The 18,658-nt window shown below is 35.7% G+C and overlaps 2 pseudogenes; both read right to left on the minus strand.

Annotated features, from left to right (window-relative positions):
• The window catches only part of LOC128171437 (talin-2-like), a 333,309-nt pseudogene that overhangs the window by 144,690 nt on the left and 169,961 nt on the right, over nucleotides 1-18,658 (minus strand).
• Nucleotides 1,124-10,877, minus strand: LOC128171441 (uncharacterized; annotated as a pseudogene).

The raw sequence follows: 18,658 nt of genomic DNA on the forward strand, positions 1-18,658 counted from the left end.
ATTTTTTTCCCACATGAAGAAAGCATTCTAAGATTTAATACATTTTTACTATTTGGCCATATTGGCCCCACCCTAGAGCCTGAACCCCTGAACCAGAGGTCATGAATTTCACAATTTAGGTAGAAGGCTTCATGGACATCATAACCATGCATTTAGTTTTTAACAAATATATATGATAGTAGAGAAGAAGATTTTCTAAGATTTAATACATTTTTACTATTTGGCCATATTGGCCCCACCCTAGAGCCTGAACCCCTGACCCAGGGGTCATGAATTTCACAATTTGAGTAGAAGGCTTCATGGACATCATAATCATGCATTTAGTTTTTAAAAAATATATATGGTAGTAGAGAAGAAGATTTTCTAAGATTTAATATATTTTTACTATATGGCCATATTGGCCCCACCCTAGAGCTAGAACCCCTGACCCAGGGGCCATAAATTTCACAATTTTGGTAGACGGCTTCATGGACATCATAACCATGCAACCAGTTTTTTCCTCACATGCGTGGGAGTAGAGAAGAAGATTTTTGAAAATTTGGCTTTTTTGCATATTTGGCCCCGCCCGTGGCACCCCAGAGGTGGTAGAGCCATGAATTTCACAATTTAGATTCTTCTTACCATAGAGATGCTTCACACCAAAAATGGTAACGATTGGCCTGGTTGTTTTCAAGAAGAAGTTAAAAATGTAAAATTGTTAACGCACGACGCACGACGCACAACGCACGACGACAGACGAAGACCAATTGCAATAGGTCACCTGAGTGACTCAGGTGACCTAAAAAAAACTATAGTAGAAAAACAGTGTTTATAATACTGCTCAAGGATGAACCAAGCTGCCATATTAATAAATGGTTTAATTGACCCTGGGTACTTGGAAATCATTATTTCTAATTTATTGGCGAGTAATAAAAACATATCATTGTGAATACAAAAGGACATTGTTACACTCAACTTGACATGGTTCACCTCAATAAATAATGCTCTAGTTCTTGTACCTAAAGTTACAGTATTGTCTGTATACGTTGAACTGTTAACAATGGTGAAGTCTGATTAATCCGTGTCCTCATTTTGTACCAAGTATTACAGTACTGCCTGACTATGAAAAAAGACAAACAATATAGACATGTTACTTCAAGTTTATTGACTTTTATCTACAGCTCGCTACATTTCCCCAAACATCATTTGTATACAAGTATTATGTTTTTCATGGTACGAGTAAACACAAAAAAATAAAAATAATACTATATATACGTTATAAATGTATTTCATCACGTTCATTGTATGGGTAAACACAAAAAAAAAAATAATCACGCTTAAACTTACGTACAATATTTCTCCAAAGAAAATGACATTAACTTGAGATGTCCTATCTATCTGGTCAACAGAGATACAGAGTGTGAGAAATGTGCTTAAACACCATTAACAAACACATAGGATTAACAACATGCTAATTACAAATTCAGGTCATCATGACTTACTTTCACATTGATATATACTTGAGTAAATGACTCCTAGTATGATTAATGGTACATCATTTCTAAAACACAAGTTTTTTTCTTCAAATAGACATGTTCTAAAATAGTTTCACCATAAACTACCATAATTCTAATTGGGTCATTGTGACCTACCTTTTGAGGACAACAAGCAATATATGATGCACCAATTGTTACACATGCACAGCTCAAACTCAATGAATTAAACTAACATCAACTATTAATATATTGAAATTAAAACTACATAACATTGTATAAAAAACCATCTAAAACTTATCAAATTCTTATCAAAAGCTTATCAGATCACTTCTTTCCAAATGATCACGATATAATGTAAAAATACATTAACTGATATTCAATCCTACCAATAAAACTGTCAGGGATAAACACCATCAAATTCATTTCTCATTCTCAAGGGGAATAACTCTTTTTTATCCTGACTGAAAAATACAAATTTTGAGTTATTCCCCTTTGAAAATAATGTTTAGTACACCATACAAGATTTCTTGTATAAAATCAAAATCAAAAAAAAAATTAGTGACACATTGGCTACAATTCTGATGGACATCTCTGTCCTAGCACCGAATGATACCAGAAATTTCAAAAGCTTAGATATGTAACACATATTACATACTGACAAAATTTACACTTAGATAAAATTGATAAAAAACGTATGATAACAAATTACAGTAGAGTTCACGTACACAAAAAAAAAAAAACCGATTCCATTGATGATGCCTTATTCATAAAGAGATAAGGTACACAGAGCACAGAGTCTATTGATGACGCATTTCACCTATACAGATACAAAGTCTATTGATGACGCGTTATTTTTGTGCAAATTTCACGTACACAGAACGCAGAGACCAGCAACAGTGTCCATTGATGACGCATTATTTTTGTTCACCTACACAGATACAGAGTCCATTCATGAAACGTTGTTTATGTAGAGTTCACGCACAGAACACAAAGTCCGTTGATGATCGGTAATTAATTGGCTTCTGTAACTCCATTGGAATTATGGGTAATCCGGGCAGGTTTTCTTTTATCTCCCCCTGAAGGCGTTTAAAAAGCAGCTTGTCTGCAAGAAACAAAAATAATTTATTATTGTATTAAATGAATAATACCAAATACTTGGACAAGAAGGAAAGAAAAAGTAAGCAAGCTCAAATACTCCATGTTCTCCCATTACTTGACAACGCTACACATCATGAATGGCAGAGTATGCATTAAGGTGGCATTCTACACCGCTTTCCGATGACGCAGTACGCAAAAAAGTACATCTGGAAGCATGTAATTCTGGTACTGGCTGATTTCAACTGAGGCGAAAGGTTTGGGGACCGCTCTTTTGAAAAATTTGTTAAATAAACAGAATAAATCAAAATTTTGATTAAAATTCATTCTTTACATGTAAGGTGGTATGGGACACCTTCATGTTGTGTCGTATTATTTATCAAAATAAACAATACCGGTAAATCAAGTATAATTTTATAAATAGTTTCTTTCCCATCATTGTTACCTTACAGCGCAGTGCAGTGGGTTAGAGCGCTCACTACGGACCTGTAAGTCACGAGTTCGAGTCTGGTTTGAAAAATTTATTACTTTTCCAAAATTTTCTAAAACATATTTTTTGGTAAAATATTGTGAAAGAAAATTCTAAACCAATGAAAGTATTTCAATAGTAATGTACTTTAATTCACATCATTATTGACAGATGTTCCATACCACCTTAATTAAAGGGATGGGAGGGTGGCTTTGAATTTCTCTCAGGTTGGGATACATAAATCCTAATTATCTCCCCTTGAAAAGGGGAACGTTCCTTAATATTCACAACTTTGAATCTTCTTTGCCCAAGGGTGCTTTGTGCCAAGTTTGGTTGAAATTGACCTAGTAGTTCTGGAGGAGATGTTGAAAATGTGAAAAGTTGACGGACAGAGGACAGACAAACAAACAGACGGACAGACGACAGACAAAATGTGATCAGAAAGGCTCACTTGAGCTTTCAGCTCAGTTAGCTAAAAATGATAAAGGGCATTACTAGCAAAACATCATCAGATCAAAACTTTCTGCAATTATGCACATATTTAATCATTTGTCTTAAACAGCAACATACTAAATTCTAATGGTTCAAAATTTGAAGACAAAACATTGTAATTAAAATTTCCTAGAAATGTGCAAATCAACACATTGTGTTCTAACTACCTACAAAAAAATCATTGCTAAATTCCACATTTGGACAAAATTCTAAGTTCAATGGAGGTAAAATTCCCAGAAAGATAAATGAATTGGAACTTCCTAGTAATTAGCACATCTACACATTGTGTCCTAAATACCTTAAAAGTTTCATATATTTCATATTAAACATGATAAAATTCTCTGCAGCTGTTGAATATAAGTTTTGCTTAAAATCCAGGACTGACTGAGATAGGTCGAAATCATTATTCTCTAACAATTCCATTACATGGGGTATAATAATGGCACAATTAGCAAAACAAAGATACATTTTCGAATTGATAAAGATCTGACAAGAAGGGTGCAATTTATAATTGTTCAGTTTAACATTATAGACTTCATGTGGATATTTGTTTTATAATATTCCTCATTCAGAAAATAAGACTTGTATAACATGATGTTTCTCACTCAGCAACAGACAGCCATGTTTGGATGATCACAAAGTGTGAAATAAACAGGAGTCAGTATTACAGTCCATGTAAATTATACACAGCTCAATTTCAGCTGCAGATGTTGAACAAAGTGACAAACAACATGTGTGGTTTTGAGAGCAGACTAGATTTGTACAGAAACATTTACAACCTGTCAATATCCCAGCTATCTCCATTATACAGCTGGTGTTGAGCTGGACATGGTGTCCTCATCAGTATGGGGTCTGTGTTCATCTACAACAAGGCATTAATTATCTGTTAATTAATCAATACATACATTATATGTAATGATAGAGCTATATCTACAAATTAAAACTTCAAACGGATTACCATGACACTTGGTCTATTATTTGTCTAATTAATTAAATTAGGTCAATTAACATGTAACAAAACAACTGATTACAAATACATGCATCAGTGAGTTTTACTTTCGTTTAGTTGATGAGTTGTCGTGACGAGGTGTCGTGTATCGGGTGTCTCCATCAGGACGGGGTCTGTGTTCATCTACAACAAGTCATTAATTAGCTGTTAATTAATACATACAGTATATAAAATGATAGAGCTACATCTACAAATTAAAACTTTAACCTGATTACCATGACACTTTCTTTAATATTTATCTAAATAATCAAATTAAGTCAATTAACATGTCACAACATAACCGATTACAAATACATGTGTCATTCTATATATTTCATAATTAAATACAGCAACCTGTTATTTCTATTCACTAAACACAATGACATGTAAATGTACATTTAATTAATAAAATAATGTAACTAATTTCTGTATATTTTAGATAAACACTGAATCCCAATGACTGGTAGATACAGCTAACCCTGTAACAATGAGTTGTTTATATTGACAAACAATCACACAGATAAACATGTCTTACATGTATCTTATTGACTGATAATTAACACGGACTGTGTGTCTTAGTTATCTATATCTAATTAATGTGAATGATAATGACTCAGACTTACCTGTCAGAGCGTGCTGTCTGGTGATATACCTGTAGACACACACCTTGTTTTGTAACTGTGATCCGACCCAGAGACGGTGAGTGTTGACATCATAACTCATGCTGTGTGGTTCACGCATCTCTTGTGGTTTTGTCAGTAGATGTGACAGGAACTGACCGTCCTTATTTATCATCTGTACTGTGTAGGTTATACCATCACACACCAGGATGTGTGACAGCGCGTCAGTACAGATTCCATGTGGCCATAGTCGTGATCCTGATGGATGTCCTGTGTAGGAGAAACGATGTCTTCCTCCACGCTCTGTCACCACTACAACACCAGGCTCAAAGTCAGACACCACGACATCCCCATTGTTGTTCTCTGTTATATAGATAGGATATCTATACAGTCCCCGTCCTGTGTTGTGGTTCTGTATGGTTTGTGTGAGTTGTCCACTCTGGTTGTACCGGGTTACCTTGCCTGTTACCTTGCCTGTCTCTGTCCTAAACATCCCGACCAGTAGATCCCCAGTGGACGGGGACCAGTACACACACCGTGGTCTCCATGTAGAGTCTGTTCTCTCTATAAATGTGGTGGTTGTTTTCATATCCTTTGACAGTTTGTTGATGTTATAATTCCTATCTATATAAATCAGTTCACTCTCACTGTTCACTGTGTGTAATCCATACCTATATAAACCACTACATGAATCCTTCACACGATGTAGAGGGACACCTGTTGTGTCTGTCAACATGAGATTGTTTCTATAATCACTGACCCAGACCCGGTCTGATGTCACACAGGAAATGTGATAACAACGATCAACATCTGGCACTGTGAGAGATTGATGGAGCTCAGCACCAGACGTCAGTTTCAGCAGACACTGGTTTCCTACGCGTCGGTTTCCTCTCTCTGTGATTTGGATTGCACTCAGTGACTCCATCACATCCTCCTTGTTGAGTGACTCAGTCATGGAGAGCTGGCTGGTGTGGAGTGTAAGATGTATCTGGGGGAGGGCTGTCTTTGTGAAGGAGAGGAATTGTAGTGCACTGAATGTGAATTCTGGCTGTACATATCTGTGTTCATATCTCCTTAGTCTGCCAATATGTCTGATCATTTTTATCTTTTGTTTTTTACATCTGTGTTTGAAATCAAAGTAACATAACACATTGTTCAATAGATCATATACCACTTTGTCAATGAGATTCTTCAGTTTTGGGGCCTTTGTTAACATCTCTGATTGAAGGGGGGAGAATTCTGTGTGACAGGTTTTGACATCAGCTTTGATTTCTGTCAGGAGAACAGGTCTGTAAAAGAGAGCCTCACTTCTGATGGTGTGAATGGTTCCTCTGTGTTGTTGTTGCTTTGTTTTATAGGCTGTTTTAACATCAAGTTGTCTGTGAGTTCTATGTTTTCTGCAGTGGAAACAGAAAGGGAGTTCACAAGGTTCACAGTACTTTGTATAAACATGGCTAGGATGTCTCACACAGATCTCTTGTTTTGGGATGTAGTTGATTTTATCACGGTGTGACACAACATCATGGTCTATTGTTTGGAGATCTTTTACATGGTTCTCTTTACACTGGGGACACAGATCACATGGACACGATACACAATGGTACTCTGTGTCCCCCGGACACTTAGAACATTGATGTAGTCTAAATGAGAAGCTTGCTGTGATGTATTGGGAGCTTGCTGTGATGTATTGGGAGCTTGCTGTGTCCATGATGTGGGCGGTCTGGGTCATAACCTGTTCAATGAAAATAAAGAGTTTTAGGATTATTATTGTTTGTATAAACATTCAATGTCAAATTTTAAAAGAAATATATTTGGGTTTTTTAAAGATTAATATATTTTCTCTACTTGGATAATTGACGGTCTATTATTCTGGTTCTGATTATAGAGACACTCAACCAGTAGAAAAATACAACATAAGATTGCTGAGTGAGAAAGAGGTGCTCTCTCTCTCTTTCTCTCTCTTTATCCCTACATTTCTTTCTCTCTGTTTCTCTCTCTTGGATGTGTACATAATTGAGAAAGTGTACTATATGATTATCTAGCAGAGAAAGTCAGAGAGAAAAAAAAATAAGATGTAAAGTACACATCACAATTAAGTTAATTCAATTACCGGGTATTTACTGTCTCAATTTACCTAACACGTACTCCTGCTCTTTCTAATTCTTTCTCTCAATCTCTGTTTCTCACAATTTCAATACTAAACATGCACTCTTGGCCTCTCTCTCTCTCTCTCTCTCTAGATCTTATTCCTCCTCTCTCTCTGATTTTTTTTCTAACACATGCTTTTTCTCTGTCTCCTCAGATTTCTCTTCTAAACATGTATTTTTGCTCTCTCTTTCTATCTATTTCTCTCTTTCAGACAAACTCCATTAAACATGTACATGTACTAAATATATCTTACTCTCAAAGATGTAATCTCTCTCTCTCTCTCTCTCTCTCTCTCTCTCTCTCTCTCTCTCTCTCTCTCTCTCTCTCTCTCTGACCTATTCTTATAAACATGTGCATCTTACTATTGTAATTTCTCTCTCTTTTTCTCTCTGAGTTACTCTCTGTTAAACATATGCATCTTTCTATTTCTCTTAGACATGTAATCCCTCTCTCTCTCTATCTCTCTCTCTGTCTCTCTCTCTCTCTCTCTCTTTCTCTCACATTATTACTCCTTCATTCACTATCTCTAATTTTACAGCTAAACAAGTACTTCTTATCTCTCATTCTTTCTCTAAGCCTCTGTCTTTCATTATTTCATAAATAAACATGTAAACACTTTCTATCTTTTATGTAAACATGTGCATCTTACTTATTCTCTCAGACATGTAGTCTTTCTCTCTCTCTCTCTCTCTCTCTCTCTCTCTCTCTCTCAGATACTTATTCTTTTACATGTAAACATGTGCATCTTACTTATTCTCTCAGACATGTAGTCTTTCTCTTTCTCTCTCTCTTTCTTGTGACTTACTCTTATACATGTAAACATGTGCATCTTATTCTCTCAGACATGTACTCTCTCTCTCTCTCTCTCTTTCTCTCTCTCTCTCTTGTGACTTACTCTTATATACATGTAAACATGTGCATCTTATTCTCTCAGACATGTAGTCTCTCTCTCTCTCTCTCTCTCTCTCTTTCTCTCTCTTGTGACTTACTCTTATACATGTAAACATGTGCATCTTATTCTCTCAGACATGTAGTCTCTCTCTCTCTCTCTCTCTCTCTCTCTTTCTCTCTCTTGTGACTTACTCTTATACATGTAAACATGTAGTCTCTGTTTCTTACTCACAGACTTAGTATGTAAACATGTGCATCTAACTATTTTTCTCAGACATGTATTCTCTCTCTCTCTCTCTCTCTCTCTCTCTCTCTCTCTCTCTCTCTCTCTCTCTCTCTCTTCTCTGACTTACTCTCTTAAACATATGCATCATTCTATTTCTCTCAGACATGTAATCAATTTCATCTTTCTCTCACTATCTCATGATTTTACAGCTAAACTTGTACTTCTTATCTCTCATTAAATCTGTTCTCTTGCTTTCTAACTGTTCTCTCTATCCCTCACACTTTCACTACCAAACCTCTCTCTCTCTCTTCTAACATGTAATCTTGTTTTCTATCACCCCTCTCTTCTCTATATCTATCTCTCTCTCTTTCAGATGAACTCAACTAAACTTTGTCTCTTACTCCCTTACTCTTGTTGTTCCATATCTATCATTTAATATTTATTGCTCTGTATAACATGTCTGTTTGCTCTCTCTCTCTCTTTCTCTCTCTCTCTCTCTCTCTCTCTCTCTCTCAGATACTTGCTCTTATACATGTAAACATGTACATCTTACATGTAATATCTCTCTCTCTCTCTCTTTCTCTCTCATTATTACTTTCTTTAATTGCTATCAAAATACAATTCACACCTAATCCTCAAATTTGTGCAAAATGGTAACCCACCAGTGTATACATGTTAATTACCGGCTTATGTCCCATGCTTTGCTATTCTCTTAACCCTGGTTGATTTTTGACTACCCCCCCCCCCCCCCTTTAGATAAATTAGCCCTGACCACAAAGGTATGTTTCTCCTCGTCTAACACACCAATAATCAAATGGGAATGTAGGCAATAGTTATATTGTCAGTTCCTGGGTAAGAAGTTGATGTTGACCTCGGCCTATGCTCTCGAGTAACAGTTCTTATCCCAGTACTAACACAATGACCACGGCCCTCGTACCCATTTAAAAGATGTATACTAAATGTAAAATGTCTATGAATGACACACGACGACAAACGTGAGATAGCAATGGGTCTCCTGAGTGACTCAGGTGACCTAATAATACAGAGTATAGCTACATGAACATGGTGATATTACATGAATACTATACCACATATATTCTCTCTTTGATCTTTCAGTCAACAGCACAGCCAGAAACAACCTGGGAACCTGTAAAGAGACCATCAGCTGTTACATTCTAGTACTTGATGATATCCCGCGCAATTGCGGGATTTAATATTACATACATTTATATGATACAATGCTTCACAAGATATCTGTGAGCCAATGCTCACTAGTGATACCCCCGCTCTGATGTAAATATGCAAAATAAGCAAAGTCGACATTTAACAGAAAGCTGGCATCCGATTGGTACAGAAATATATCCCATAATATGGCATGCCTAAACAAATAGTGTGTTAAAATTTCAAGCATCTGCGATAAATAGTTGCTGAGAAATCTTTGACGAAAATTTGTTTGAAAATTTTGGTTAAAAAATAAGCAAAGTCGTCATTTAACAGGAAGTTGACGTTCGATTGGTACAAAAATATATCCCATGATATGGCATGCCTTAACAAACACTGTGTAAAAATTTCAAGCATCTGCAATAAATTGTTGCTGAGATAAATGTGACAGAAATTTTTGTTACGGACGGACAGACAGACAGACGGACAGACACACAAGGGTAAAACAGTATACCCCCTCTCCTTTGGAGCGGGGGTATAATTATATGTTGATCCATATTTTTTGGTTTATTTATGTAAACATAGTGTCTGATTTTTTTCTTAGTTGCTTTATTAACCTTTTCTCAAACTCGTAAAAATCTACATTTACTATATTAATTACTGCTTACTCTCAAACGTGTACCTTCAATCTATGTTATTCTCTCTCTCTCTCTCTCTCTTTCTCTCTCTCTCTCTCTCTCTCTCTCTCTCTCTCTCTCTCTCTCTCTCTCTCTCTCTCTCCACACACAAATCACCATAACTTAGTTATAGAAATGAGGGCCGACACAGGATTTGCCTTCTGTCTGATTGGATTGAAACACTGTTTTTCAAATGTGACACATATCTTCAGTATGTTCTTATTTACAATTCACCTATGAAATACAGAATGTAACTTTTTATAATGTGGTTATAAAACATGGATAAAATGCAGTTGTGTCTTTACCCCATGTAAAGAACAGACTATAATTCACACCTAAATCCTCAAATGTGTGCAAAATGGGAGCCCACCAATGTATACATGTTAATTACCGGCTTATGTCCCATGCTTTGCTATTCCCTTAACCCTGGTTGATTTTTGACTGTCCCACAGGCAGATAATTGGACAATACCCCAGCCCTGAAATTACCACAAGGATATGTTTCTCCTCATCTAACACATCAATCATCAAATGGGAATGTGGACAATAGTTATATTGTCAGTTCCTGGGTAAGAAATTGATGTTGACCTCGGCCTATGGTCTCGGGCAACAGTTCTTACCCCAGGACTAACACAATGACTACTGCCCTCATACCCATTTAAAAGATGTATACTAAAATATCTATGAATGACACACGACGACAAACGTGAGATAGCAATGGGTCTCCTGAGAGACTCAGGTGACCTAAAAATACATAGTATAGCTACATGAACACGGTGATATTACATGAATACTATACCACATATATTCTCTCTTTGACCTCTCAGTCAACAGCACAGTCAAACACAGCCTGGGAACCTGTAAAGAGACCATCAACTGTTACATACTACAGACTGGTATAACCTATCAGTCAACAGTCAGACACAGAGAACCTGGTAAGAGACCATCAACGGTTACATACTACAGACTGGTATAACCTATCAGTCAACAGTCAGACACAGGGAACCTGTAAAGAGACCATCAACTGTTACATTCTAGTACTTGATGATATCTTCAAATTTTTTTTTTAGGCCTTATGCCTTTCTGTTACTCAAGTAATCGACTGAACAAAAATAATGTTTAGGTTCACACTTCAATCTAAAGAATATTATATGTATGCATAAATATATGATTTTTTATTAAAGCACATAGTAGGCCAATTCATTTAATATTGTATTCCTACAAATTTTCTCTATAAAATTAGAATGATGTCGATTATTTGTTTCAATGTTCAATTGTTCCGCCCCCTCCTTCTCAGTATTATATATTCAAATACATTAATGTATTAAATTAATTAAATTAGTTTATTAAAACATCCTACTATATTCATGATATTCACCATTCTTTTAATGATCACTATTGATGTGTATCATTTGTAGTATAGGAAAAACAAAATAATTTTTATGACCATTCATCGCCCAGTCCCCTTTCAACCTCCCTATTTTATGTACACATGATTGCGTGGACCCTGAGGTCCACACAGAAAATATATAAACGAGGTTAAACCGGATGCTATGGGGAAAATTTAGCCTGCGCATGAGCTAGCCTGGTTCCTGTGGGTAATGGGTAGCTCAGGGAACCAGGCTAGCACACGTTTATCTGAATCGGGATCGGGATTCCGTGCCATATGCACACATAAGTTCAAAGGCGCTGTAATTGTAAAGTTGTCGGTAAACAGTACAGAAACAAAGTATTCCTTTTAAAGAAATGATTGGCATGTGATATGAACTATCAGTATTATGAAATAAGTTAATGTTATGCCGAAACTACAACATGCACCAAATAGCATAATTTGCAATGTTTTGTTGTTTTCCGAATACACATATGTAACTTTACTTGTATAGTAGGCAAGGCTAGAGAACTTCCCGATTAAACTTTTTTAAGCATTTAAGTATGATTGAATAATTATGTCACTGTATAAAAGTTTAAATTTCAAGAAAAATGCATCAAAATATGAAATTTTTAATTTACACAAAGCTGTCACTGCATAGTTAACAAAGTAGTGCGAATCGTAATGTGTGCGCAAATAGTAGAATTTACCGAATGCCTGATACTATACATGCAAACTTCATTCATATATAGATTATAATTATTTTAGAAGTCAGGGCTATACATACATGTATACGTAATGCAACGTACAAATTTAGTGGTTAAAAGCAGAGGGCTAGAGTCGGTGGAATCTCTGATAATCTTAAGGCTTTCACGCTTTCGTTGGAAATACATGCAAATGGTCCACGTATTGTAGTCCTTTTTTAAAGGACAGCAACTTGTTTATTCATATAGACGTAGAACACAACTGTTCATTGTTTACAAATTAATGCAAAAAGTTAACTACTAATCTTTCCTTGTATAAAAATGTATGAAATTAAAAGACACTAGTGTATGCTAACGATGCAACTGTGAAACGATAAGCACGTGCCATTATCATTGTGATGTCATGAAAAAAGTTCACACATTATTGAAATGATTCGCTATTCTGCAGGTTCATATAAGGAAACATATTTGCAAATATAAATATCAAGTATCACCTTCTATGTATACTGTAAGTAAATTCCCAGTAAATATATTCACTCTTTACATTTAATCATTCGATATCATTGCAAGTATATAATTTGATACAACTCCCACTGGCTTGGATCCCCCAAAACATGTCCACCACCAAACTCTCATTTTTGCTATTTTAGGCTGGTTTTAAAATATTGAAAATGAAAGTAGGTTTTAATTAATTCAACAATAATTACTTATCAGGTAAAATTCAATTATAGTTTATGGACATCATATTACACTTGTTAAAATACCAAAAGTGTAAGCAGTTACTCTGGTACAGGCATTTTTTAGTTAATTGACAAAATGTAGTAGGGGCCTATAGATATTCTTACATGTGTCAATAACTATATTTTTTTTTTCAAATTCTGGTAAGCGATTAAGACATTGATAAATGTTTTCTCATAAAATGTTGGTCTTTCAACAGGAAAACAAAATGTTACTTACTTTTTTAGACAAATGCCACCCCCCCCCCCCAAAAAAAAGCTATTCATATATTTAGTTTTTAATGTTTTAATCGGTCAACTTAGTTTTCATTATTAATTAATTTCATCTTTATATTACTTAACGTATATACTCCAAGTAAACATTTTTAAAAAAAAAGGGGGGGGGGGGGGTTCTGTGTCTGAACAAACGACTGGTACATTGAGCTGTTGGATTGAAACAACTTAATTACCCCCTCCTCCCTTACCTGAACTAAGTTACAACAGTTTTTTCTTCAACACTTAACATATACACGAATGACATGATTTTGAAGGTTTGTTTTCGGGTCAGCCATTTTACATAGTTGACTTTTAAAACTATCGCGTTTTATCTCACCTAAATTGTCACGGGCATGATATATGGAAGAAGTAGACTATATTGTAGAATATATGATATGACAAACCTTTATTTCACGGGGAACAATTATCTAAACGGATAGAAATAAACTTTCCTTTCCTCTTCCCAAATCGGTCTATCGTCTGGTCGACATACGTCACAGCGATGCTTAGACGTTTCGCCACCTAGCAATTTCGACCCCAAATGGTTTTATGAATAGTGAAGATAGTGAATTTACCGGTTTTCAAAAATAGAAAAAAGCTGTTCGAATATTTAGTTTTAAATGTATTAATCGGTCAACTTAGTTTTCATTATTACTTTATTTCATCTTTATACTACTTAATGTATATTACTCGAAGTAAGGGGGTGGGTGGAGGGATCTGGGGGGGGGGGGGGGGTAACAGTTGATTTGAGACCACGGATGACTTCTAAAGCAATCCTGTATTTCTACATATTTTGCAGAAATGTTTGCCAGAACAATTCAAGTGAATTTACTAGTCAGTTTCACTGTATGTGCTTTGTTTTATTAATTCATGTTAAATTTCATTATGCGTTTGTGAAATAAAATTTTAGAATTATCTTTTGGACGACAATCCTGCTATCTGTAGCATTCCTGTCCCGTCACAATGAAGTGTGTTTGTTTATAACAGAATGTCTGATCCTGACTGACATCGGAAATCGTGTTTATTTCAGCAGCCAAAACATCGCACTTGTTGAACTGAACACAAGCACATAACAACATGTCAAGGACATTCGGTACACGCACTTTTTACACAAAATAATGAATGAAAACAAAATTAAATATATACGGTATGAATCGAATGACATAATGGATTTTTATGAATTACAGCTAGAAATGTTATTCGCATTATAGACACAATCTATTTAAGAAACAACATACATTAAACATAAATATGCAGCAATCACCATGCCTGGAGAAAAGGGGGTATGAGGTCTATTTTTGGTAGCTTTACTACTTTAAAAATCGTCAGCGCTTATTATGACACGTCTTTTACTTCCTATAATTAGGCAACTTCAAAACAAAGAAATGTTTACAGGCTTCAGGATCGGGGGCGGATTGGGGTGGGGTGGGGGTGGTGGATGGGGCCTGCCCTCCCCCACACTTTTTTAAAAGCGGTCACAGACACGCACTTTTTCGAAGTATGTATAAATTACTGGGATAATTTTATAAGAAAACCAGGCCCCGAGGTTATAAAACTTTTTACATACTCGTACTCAAACTCAAACTCGTACTCCGAGTACGCGCTCCACTGAGTACGACTCTTGAACCAAGGTTATAAAAGGTTTGGAGTACGTTCTTCTATCATTCATTGTATTACAATCTCAATGCCATTGTACAAAGGTACACACAGATTATAATGATACAATACGTGGTGTTTCTTACTGAGAGAGAGAGAGAGAGAGAGAGAGAGAGAGAGAGAGAGATTATCATAAAACACATAATTTCCGCTGAGTACTATTTGGAGTATGCTCTTAAAGCTGGTGGAAGAAATTTATACGTCTCTAGAGCAAGGAAATTCATGTAAAAAGTCCTGACTTGTAGACAAACTGTACGTGTATTTAGATCAATTATTTCTCAGCAAAACATAACACATTATAATTATTTACATGTATATTATGCCCTTTATCATCTGCGAGCATGGATCGAGAGATGTGTCTGCATCTATAACTGATGAAATTCTCTCTCTCTCTTTCTCTCTCTCTCTCTCATAATGTTTAGCTTCTATCATGCGTGTTTTAATTAATTAAAGTACTGTCATTATTTTACATAAACAAGCTTAATTTTTATAAACTGTAAATTACCCGGGTAAGAGAGAGAGAGAGAGAGAGAGAGAGAGAGAGAATTATACAGACTGTTAATTACCTCGTTCCTTTTAAAGTTGTTTATATCTACGCTCCCTACCCTCTTTTCCAAAAACATTTGAGATAATCACAGTTTGTTGATAAATTTCCCAATAACACTGGATTTATCGTCTTTGTTGCTCAAAAGTTCATCAGTGTTTAAATATAACCGTACACGCCTAATTAAGTGTATATATCAAATACGTCAGACCAACAAAATACAAAAGCCACCCCACGTGCTGAACCTATACACTTCTATTCAATCAAGACATCGCCTTTCATGAACAGACACGTAGCATCATTTTCCTTTTTTTTTTTTTTTTTTTTTGCTTGTCAAGATTTTTTTAATGAGTCTGGCCCCCCCCCCCCACTTGCAAAAACGATGCTACGTGCCTGATGTATGCATGTTTTAGACTTTCCAGATCTGTTCAAGCTCGCCCATTCTTTCCACAAATTGTTTAGAAAATAAGTTTTCGGAATTTCATAAATTAAAGTGACAATCACAGCTTTTAATTGTGTTTCACTTATAAAAACACGTGTCTACACCACATTATAATCGCTTACTAAGTTCACACGCACCGTTGTATTTTGTGATGCGATTTTTATAAACCATAATCTTTGAAATAATTAATTATATATAAGCATTATTCACATATTTTTTTTTCCAAAATGTAAGATTGCATGTAACTATCAATAAGACATCTGCGTTAATTATGTCCATTTTTTGGCACTAATCGATAGCACAGTGCCGATAGTTGTAGCTTATACTTGGTCAGTAGTAAGATTTTTACATAGTGTCTAAAATTTTCATATTATCGATGTTACACAACGAATGAATACATGTACATTGTATTTCTCTCTCTCTCTCTCTCTCTCTCTCTCTCTCTCTCTCTCTCTCAATGAACAATGAATACAAATATCGGCCAAGTGATTATCTATTTAAAAAAAAAATTAAATACTAGTCGTTTATAGAGTGCATGCAGTTGCATGCGGTAATCTGAAGTTTTAATAAATTTCTCGATTCTAAGATTTTTTTCATTGCTGTACATTGTACATTGGAACAAACGCACATACACATTGACTTCAGTATCATCGAAATTTGTTTCTTGTAAATAAAAAAAAGATGAAACATCATTTAAGTTTACATCTAATGCCCTCTAACATGCGTTTGTATTACTTACTGCTAATTCTTGATTACTTTCTATATTTCCAAGTAAGATTGCTTTTTGTTAACTTTCAAAATCGGTTCTTATTATTCTTAATGGTCTTGATATTTCGAGAAAAAAAATTGTTGTAAATTATTTACAGGATATGTCATAACTTGGTGTTATAAGGGAGATAACTCAAATTATCAACCTCTTCAGCATAACTAACCCTCTCTCTCTCTCTCTCTCTCTCTCTCTCTCTCTCTCTCTCAGTTAAATGTGTTGTCATGATAATCAGTCCCTCTACATCTATCCACCCACCACGCATTATTCACAACCTTTCACCTCGCATGTTTTATCATTAAAACACGGCGATAAAGCTCTGCCATTCGTTCAACTGTATTTGAAATCATGAGCGTGATGAGTTTTTATACATACATGAACTCGAATAGGTTTCGAGTCCCGTGATCAGGTAATATAAATAGTAGAACCATGCGGTGACGTGGCGCGCTAGGCTTGCTCGTTAGTTGTATGTGTTTTAAATAAGGTAAACTGGCAGATAGAATGGAATGCAGTTATATAGGACTATAGAACGATGAGAAAGTTTCATTATTTTACTTCCTTACTAAACAAAGCGATAGAAAAACAGAGTTGTTTAATCATAAAAACATAACGGGGCTTACTCAGAAACTTGCAAAAAAAAACCACCACGGTGAGCAGTGCTGCGCATGTGGCAGAGACCGGACAAGCATTTGAATTTAAGCACGAGGGGCGAGGTCCCAAAAGTTGGCTGAATTTGAAGAACTGTTTCAGGAGGGAAATTTAGCGAAGGCCGCGCTCGTTATTGACGAGGAGAAAGCCGTTCACAACAAAGAAACAAAGTCATTAAGGTGGAATTTCCTTACCTGGTAACTAACAGTAAAGTATTTAGTAATAAAATATATTATGATATATAAACTGTGCGTATGTCAAATAAGCGAAAACTGAGGATAAACAAATGAATAAAAATTCAATTCAGTAAGTACATGTAACATCAAAAACCCCTGCGAGATTCGAACTCGGAAAGTACGGACCACAAGCCCGACACTTCACTCGGCTATGTAGTAAGTTATATGTGTTTTCCATTAAATTCTTTTTATAAAACAAAGTGTCCTTTCGATCAGAGGTCAGACATTGTGTAATGATGTGTTACTAGTTTTCCACCTTAAAATTGCTGACTGGGACACACTTCACGGATATCTGGACGTCCTGCTGACAGACGGTACTGAAGACGCTGCTAAGCTTCGTTACGCTGTGGGTCGTGCTGCAAGGAAAAACGCTTACAGAAGTTGACCGGACTACAGGCGCAGGGGCGGTTTTGCACCCAGTGACTTTTTTCGTGGCTTTAGCCAGTCGTATAACTCTAACGACAAATTCAGCAATGGAACCTCCAAAGTCAGACTCACGGGATTTCGATCACATGGTTAGGGGAATGTTCCTATCTTAAAGGACAACCAACCCAACCCTGTCATCACTTAATACTAGTGGAGTCCCAAAACACTGTAAATGGTTAAGTTAAGAATATGTTTGAACTGCATGAAAAAAATAAATAAGAAAAAAAAATGCTAAAGTTATCAGCGTTAAATAAAAGCTAAACAAAATATTTGTAATGCTAATAGTTTCATTTTGAATGTCATAAAATTTGGGTATACAATTCCTTTAAAAGAATTTCCAACGAGAATTAATTGAGTATTAATTGAAAATCAAAGTACTGAAGTACTGATGGGAGTTGATTTTATCAATTATCATTTATTCAAAATCAACGATATGTGATTTTGCCTGGCAAGTAGTATCAGTAATCGAAATATTTCTGAGAAATTGTATGGATCCAGGCAAGAGTGAACTCTTGTCATGTTCAACCAAACGCTCGCCTCTCTCCGTTTATCTCCGCAAGAGAGACTGTTTTGTCGGATATTACGGGAGACAGCCAAGCCTCTGTTTGAACGAGACTACATTGAACTCTAGCGT

Source organism: Crassostrea angulata, chromosome 2 (assembly GCF_025612915.1).
Source record: "Crassostrea angulata isolate pt1a10 chromosome 2, ASM2561291v2, whole genome shotgun sequence".
Taxonomy (NCBI): Eukaryota; Metazoa; Mollusca; class Bivalvia; order Ostreida; family Ostreidae; genus Magallana; species Magallana angulata.